The following is an 8,064-nucleotide window of genomic DNA, read 5'->3' as shown; positions in this document are numbered from 1 at the left end:
TTGTACACCTAATATATATATATATATATATATAGGTACAAATTGTATTAAAATCAAAACTTGACACTTCTCGAGGTGTTCTTGCGAGTGCATATGTACTCACGTCTTTCTTTGTGTGCTTATCTCGTCCACCTATCTTTTGGGACATCTACAGTTTTCCGTATAATACACCTGATTATTTCTCCTCGTATCACTTGTTAAACGCGTTCGGCTATTGCTCGCAGATATTGGATGATAACAATCCCTGTAATAATAGTTAAATTTGACTCGAAGCTAGTTCGTTTATTAAGTGCACATGTTAATACGAACGTTGAAATTAGCCACGCAGAAATTTACTTAAATCTTGATATGGAAGTTAAAGAAAGAAAATTATTTAACTCAAGGGATTGGATTAAACCATCGCGCGCTTCTTTATCTAACATAAGATATATTCCGGAAACGCGAGTATCTCTCCTCGGTATCGTATCCTATCTTTCGCAATACCCTCTCGCGAGATACTTGCTGCGCGACGGATTGTCTCCCTTAAAAAAGGCACGTAAAAAACCGCACTCCGTGCATAGCGCTGCGCTAAAATGCGATGCGCGTGAAACGGAGCTGCCGCGGTGCCGAAGCACGCGAGGCGAAGTTCACAGTAAAATAATCGCTCAAGGTCCGCGGTGGCGTTGCACCCGGCCGGTCAGGGCTGGCAGCAACCGCACTGTTTACATCGCATATACACGATGCCGGCTGCATCGTTTGAGAGACCGCACTCCGTCCCTCTCTCTTTCTCTCCTTCCCTCTTTCTCTCCCGCCCTTCCCCCCCCCCGCCGCCCCTTATTCCACGCTTTCTATTCCTCCCGAACTGAAACGCACGCGCGACCGACTGCATTTATATGCGTATGCAACTCGGTTGCGTCGCGGTCGAGCTGCTTCTTGGTAGCGGCGACAAGTATAACGCCTAAGCGCATTTACGACACGCGGTCGCACATGCCTGAGTTACGATTCGACGTTCTTCCGAAGCCGACGATTGACACGTGTTACGATTGTTGTTAAGACGCAAATAATCGAGGGGACGAGGCGATCGGTATCGAAGGAGAAATACATCTAGCACAGAAGAGAGAACGTACACGTGGACAAGCTGAAGGCTCGTTCGCGAGCCAAGTAGTTGTACCTCGGAATACTAAATCTTTCGGCGAGGTCTCATTAAAGGCCTTAACTTCGGGATGATAAATCGTGCGCTTCCGCGACAACACGTTCAGGAGCAAGGTCACTCGGGTATCGAATAGACAATATGGACCAGTTGCAACACGCGTAGCTACACACGCGTTTAGCACGAAGGTTCTAATTCAGACGTTTTACTATGTTGACGCAGATGAGAGGCACGTGTTGCTTGCGACGGCATCAGGCAACAACCGAGTGAACGAGCCGGACACGTGTAACAGCATTTTATTTACTTCATCTATTTTAATAATGAATAATCAAACTCAGAAATAGTAGCTGCTGCTGTTGCAACTACTTCTTATCCTTTTGCAATAGATCGTCGGAAAAGAGCTGACTTGTGAATGTTAGATTGGATTATTTAAAATTTACGTATAAAGACTATCGTAATTAAAGTAAGATTATCGTAAGCCTAGGATACGATATATTTTCGATTAGTGATATATGAGCCCTTGTAATGCTTAAAGTACACGACATGCAGCAACTCCAGCATTGTTTGTTGGAATTAACCTTCAACTATAGTTGTGAAAATTGCACCGAAGTTCCAAAGTCTTATCTCTTTGAAATGTCTTATCTCTTTGAAATGTAGAACGCAAATAAACCTTTACGGCGATTATTAGAGAAAGGTTCACAATTTTTTTACCTGTACAATTTAAAAACTCGTAGTACCAATAAATTTTTTGCTCTGGGTGGGTCCAAATGACCAGTTGCTGGAGTTGAAGATTAATTCTTTTATGCAAATATCTAGAAGTTAAATGAGACTTACCCCAATAAAGAAGACTGCACTTGATAGATTAATCTGTGCGCAAACGATGCAACGCATTAAATAACTGGAGCGATACTTGATCCTCGAAAGCGTTTGACCGTTTATATTGTTGCTGAGGATGACTCAAAGCAGAATCGAAACGTTCAACTGAGTATTGTTAACAAACACCATACACGAGTTTTTTTACACAAGTTAATTAAACACTCCTATTACGATGCCTCTTTTTATTAAGTCTCGTTTTACGCTTAATGTTTTAGATATTTTCGAGTCTTTCAATTTTTTCTATTTTTAATAAATAAAATCCTATTGTGCATTATTCTTACGATCTCCTTATCACTATCACTTCTATCACTCATTTCGCATTGCACCAATTTTGTTCAACTATTTCAAATTATTATCCAAGTAAAAGTGTTATGGTACTTTAGATTCATCAAACTTTTTCACTTTCAAAATCTGAAATTGTTAGAAAATCAAATTTATTCCTAAACTCTCAAATTCTCAAATCCTTAAGCACTAGCAAACTAAGGTAACTCACGAAAGATAGACCCTTGCAAAGTGTGGCCTGATGGAAATCTTGCACATGCCAACCTCCGGAAATGCCTACTGTGACTGGCAGTCATACCAGTCACCAATAGAAAAGTTGATATTTTCATACTTCTTCCTTTTTCCTTTCTATCGTTTCGGTCTTACTTCAACTTACGATGCATTCCATTTGACGCTCGTAAAACTCATGGAATTCACTTCATTGTTTATTAAATATTAAACAAAGACAAATAACGTTCGCGAGCATTATAAGCGCCAGAATGCACTCACAATGTACGAGTTTCATTTTATTGTAGTTGAAATACATCGGAATATTTACATTAAAAATAAGCTAGGCAGAAAAATTGTTATCAAACTGAAAATGCACGGTATTAACTTTTAATTTTTAGCTCTTAAACATTTTTTTCCCTTCCCAATTATATTCGGATTGTTTACTACAAAATGTTTTCGTTATTTATAATTATTTTTTATCCACATATGTATTAATCACGCATTTTATTTCGATTAAATTTCAATCATACAGTCTTTCAAACAAATTTAAATAATAATTTATTAAAAACAAATAGTAACTGTGAATACACAGAATAAATCACCATCTGAGTAATGTATTGTTTTTCATAATAAATATATTTGGTAAATTTATAAGATCTTTATTAGCATCAGTAATATTAAATTAACAAAATTAATAATGTAATATCTTCTAAATTTTGGCATAAAATAGAGTTTCGAGAATAGTAATTGGTGTGTGGTTCAAAAACATTAACGCAAAATGTATAAAATTCACAAAATTAATATAGTGGGGATCGGGACATCGTGAATCATGGAATTCCATTGGTCTCTCTCTCTCTCTCTCTCTCTCAATGACTGTTTAGAGTAATTTAGAGTGTTGAGATCTGTAACTGATATTATACATACGATTGTTACAATGTTGCTCTTTTTGTATCTATGGGTAGATTAAATTCCGTTGTCATGGGATGCACATGTCGTTAATTGTTCTTGTGTTGCGAAAATAATTATTAATCACTTAAAAATATTTTAATGTTGTTTTTGTAGTAAAAAATATATGTATTAAAGATTAGGCGAAAGTTTCTGTGCATTTTTTTTCATCTTATTACAAGTAATCAACGATTTATATTTTGGATATATGTACAAGATATAAAGTTATATGACTTCAAAGGGGATATAAGATGCTATTGGTTTGATTTTTTTTAAATAATTGTTTAGCCATTATATAGCTCACTTCAATTTCTTAAATAGAAATCCCATTTTTTATTGCATATTCTTGTAGCTTAACTCGAGAGCTTTTCAAAATATTACAATGAAATTTCTTTTGGTCAAGTATTTTTGGAAATATGAGTTGACAAAATTCAAGTACCGCCTTCATTAGCATTTTTCAAATAGGAGAAACAATCTCCAATGGTCTTGATCTTGATGAATGTTATTAAAATCCTGAATAACATTCAAGAAGTTTTAATCGTCGGTCGAACACCTTTTGAATGCTTTAATTAATAAAAAAATAAGCTAAAATCTTGCATTTAAAAGTATTTTTGAGAGTTAAAATTTTTGTGATTCATGGTCTAAGTAGTTCTCTTAATGATCAAAATATTTATTCTGAAATTTATATAATAATTGATAGTTTTCTATCACCCAAAGAGCGCAAGAAAAATATATAATTACTCTATGTAAAAATAGATTTATGTATTTCAAAATGAATTAAATGTAAAATTAGCATCTATTATTCTTAATTAATAAATTTTAGCATAAGTTATACGATTGCTTAGAATAAATTATTTCATTAATTCTTATTTCAAATATCCATTACTGCATGTAATTCTTCTGTTTTACCGCTTTCTCTTTTATATTTTACTTTGCAAATTACGAGCCTTGTATTTTCTTTGATTCGAAATAAATGTACTTTTCCATCAACAGACAGAATGTCTAGCCTTTCTCGAGTCCATGTGAAGTGTATACGCACACTTGGCTTGTGCACATATGACGACGAAACACACGAATGCTTGGCCTACATATATATGTCGTCGGTTGTGCACGCTCGCGTATCAAGGACTCTTCACGGTTGAGGTATCTACAGGGCCTAGGTTATTCGCGGACCGATGTGCAACATTAGAAGAAACGTACGTAGACGTAGGGGAGAGAAGTGTGATGGAAATCGCGCGTGGTAACCTTCCGTTTATCTATATCGCGATCGTGTGTAACCCGTTTTTACTGCGCAAAATGACGCAATCTCGACAGTTTTGAAAATCTCGCTAAAACAGACACGTTGCGGTAATTTACGCTTGCGTGTATTGCTCAACACCGTGGAGCGCTAACCCCGGCGCGTGTACTTTACGATTGCAGTTACATGATTTATGTCAACTACTAATGATCATTATCTCAACGTGACGTCATTCTTTCCCTGCCGTCATCGGGAGTATAATTCTCTTGGAAAACTTTACGCTCTTGCTTATCCTCGGGGCTCTCCGGATCTAATAATTTTTTATTTTAATTCGCGATATTTTCAACGTCCGCAATAGCCAGTTTGATCTACGAAATATTGTAACGTTTTTTTCGCAATGGAATCATGGTCTAGCTAGCTACGCAGATGTAGCTACGCAGACGTGAAACGAACAACGGGAAAAATCTTTCAATTTTATCGTGTTTGAGAAGATTATAAAATCAAGAAAAGACATGTTGCAGTATCCTTGGTTTTTACGTATAATCTATGATTGGTTTTCCTATTTTATTTCAGCTTCTTATTTTGAATCAATATTATATGCGTCTTGCGTTTTTTGCTTATATTACAATACAGAAATTTGAATACATTGTAATCTCTGATTAGCGACAATTCGATCTTGAAAGATAATTAAGTATAGAGTATAGATATTAAGAATAGAAATTAAGCAATTTCTTTCTCTTTGCAAACAAATAGTAAAGAAACATACAGAGAGCGCTAAAACGCGAATTGTTTTATCTAATTACATTTTTTTCAATCATTAAAAGTCAAGGAATTGATAGATATTTTAATTGATAGATATTAGTTATAATTCTTTTATTTTAGGTTTGCACTATATTGCCTTTTCATACTTTTGTAAATAAAATTGTATATCTAACATTGTAAATGTAAATCTATCTTTTTCTTTGATGGTTCTATAATGAATTCAATGTTATCCATATTCTGATAGAATAAATAGAAAAGTAAGTTGAAGATGAAAACTTTTTGAGTTATTGTAACTGTTAATGTGTTATTTTTTAGAGTCTTAATATATATAAAATAACTTATAACTATAGTTTTTTTGAAACAACAGAATTGTAACTAGTTACTCTCTTTTACAAAGTAATTCCTTATTCTAGTCTATTTGCCATCTTCGTTATCAACTTATTTTTATCTCGTCTCGTAAAATCGATCTTCGCTTATATTATTATCAGAAGAACTTTGTAAAATCGCCAGGAGGGATGTCCGATGCGTCGAAGAGTTTATTGACAGCAATTCCGCATGTCCCCACGTGATCGGCTTTGGATTTATCCAAAGGATGAAATCGATTCTTCGTAGGTTTCATAAGGCAATGCAAAGATGCGTATGTACTGCGTTATTTTAACCGAGCAGATACGTCGTCGATTAGGTAGGCTGGTGGGCAAACGAAGAGATAGCTTGGCAGGTAGGTGTAGGTACAACCTTATGCATTAGTGGCACAGCTCATCCGCGTCTCTAAGGAATATTTTACCGATCCCTTTTGTTCCTTTACAAGCATAAGATCGTCAAACCGTAAAATAATTTAGTGAAAAGACACGCTTATTGATTGCGAATGTCACAGAAAGATTTGCCTGTGGAATGAAGGCTCACCGGGCACCACTAATATGCCTGACTGTACGCGTAGGTAGGCAGGCGGAAAGACAAGTAGATAGGTAGACAAGCAAGCGGACAAGGAGGGCAGGCAGGTAGGTAGTCCGACAGACGTATGGGATTGCAGGTACGGGCGCAGTCAGGCAGGTACCAGATCACGAACGAGCGAAGCAGACAGATGGTCGAACGCGATGTATTGACGACCATCCGGTAGTTTGATAAAGGAGATCATTGCCGCCCGGATGCAACGAAATGGCGAAATATTTCTGCGGGCTTTAGATCGATGAGGCGCGCGTGTGCGGACGAATAGACGCATGGTAAAATACCATCATGTTGCTGAATAAGGAATAAATGTGATATAATAAACGATATAATTGCAAACCGCGTTTCGATCGATCTTTGAGAAGATATACGACTTGAAAATGGCTTTTTTCGATTTATGAATATGGAAACTTTTCTATTGACAGCAAGTTTTTTATTACGTTATTTTGCGTCGCTCTAAGACGCGGATACGTAATGAAATGCAAATAATATAATTAGAAAACGATAAAAATGGCAGGTATATATTAATATACTTCTTGTTAGCATTGAAAGACACTTTTAATAAAATAACGACCTAATATAATCTGGTCTATTTGCTGTTTGTAGTTAAACGAACACTTACTGAGAGAAATGTTAAAGATATTTCATTTAGAAATGTTTTAAATCTGATGACCATTTTTTAATATTGGATTTAGCAAACGTTAATCACGTACGTTACTTTTAGCATTGAAAGCAACTTAACGTAGCAATATAAAAGATAGTATAAATATTTAATTAAACAGTTTCACGATAAGGTAATAAAAAGAATTTTACTTGTTCAGTTATTTTGTACAGGAGATGGTACATTCTAATGACCTGTGTTGGAGTTTTGGATCTCTGAATCGCTTAAATTTTTCTAGATGCTAACCAACATCACTTAGACACGGTCGAACTTCGCTCGCGTGGGGCGAAACTACGCAAGATAGTCGCATTGGTATCACTAAATATAACTGGCGCGATTTACGCACTTCTCTAGTTCCCGATGACAGCGGCTACGTAGCACGTTTAAAGATTGCTGATGTGATGCACTACTGGATGCACCACGTTGCAAAATTCATGAAACGCACTTCGAATTTTCAGAATTCATGGATATCACTATAATATATTATTTTCAGTCTTATAATTTAAGATCCTCATTTGTGAATTATCGCTATATAAAGTTTTTTAACATAACTAGGAAAATGCTTATTCGTCCTAAGTTAGATCTAATAAATTCTTAATATTATTTTGATGTAAATTTATATACATGTACAGTTCTGTTTGGTTTTCAAACGTAATCTTGAACTAAAATTACGATAATATTACAAATTAAATTGACAAGCAATTTAATGATACTAATAAGCATCTTAAAACGTAAGAGTTTATTGCGAAAAATATCACCTCAGCCATATTTCGAATCTGAACACATCTTTCTACATTCCGCGACAGGTGTCTTTACCAATTCAACCACTGAGTCATGTGATAATATTTACCGCAGTAATTAGTACATTAAAAAGAGTCTGGCAACAGCTATCAAATGTTAATTGAAAATGTTAAATGAATAAAATAATTTCAATCAAATGTTCGGTTAATATAACCAAAAATAATTTTACTTTTCTATACACACAAACGTTCAATAAAATTATTACAAACAGCTGAT

The 8,064-nt window shown here is 35.2% G+C and overlaps 1 long non-coding RNA gene across 1 annotated transcript in view; it reads right to left on the bottom strand.

Annotated features, from left to right (window-relative positions):
- Positions 1 to 3,375: 3,375 nt before the first annotated feature.
- The window catches only part of LOC108748187, a 60,431-nt gene continuing 55,742 nt past the window's right edge, over positions 3,376 to 8,064 (bottom strand). The window contains exon 4 of the long non-coding RNA XR_001939296.1: positions 3,376 to 3,405. This is a non-coding gene — a long non-coding RNA (uncharacterized LOC108748187). The remainder of the gene's footprint in view (positions 3,406 to 8,064) is intronic.

The sequence above is a fragment of the Trachymyrmex septentrionalis genome, unplaced genomic scaffold, assembly GCF_001594115.1.
Source record: "Trachymyrmex septentrionalis isolate Tsep2-gDNA-1 unplaced genomic scaffold, Tsep1.0 scaffold213, whole genome shotgun sequence".
In the NCBI taxonomy this organism is placed as follows: domain Eukaryota; kingdom Metazoa; phylum Arthropoda; class Insecta; order Hymenoptera; family Formicidae; genus Trachymyrmex; species Trachymyrmex septentrionalis.
The sequence above is the reverse complement of the archived record's forward strand: the minus strand, read 5'-3'. Positions and strand labels throughout refer to the sequence as shown.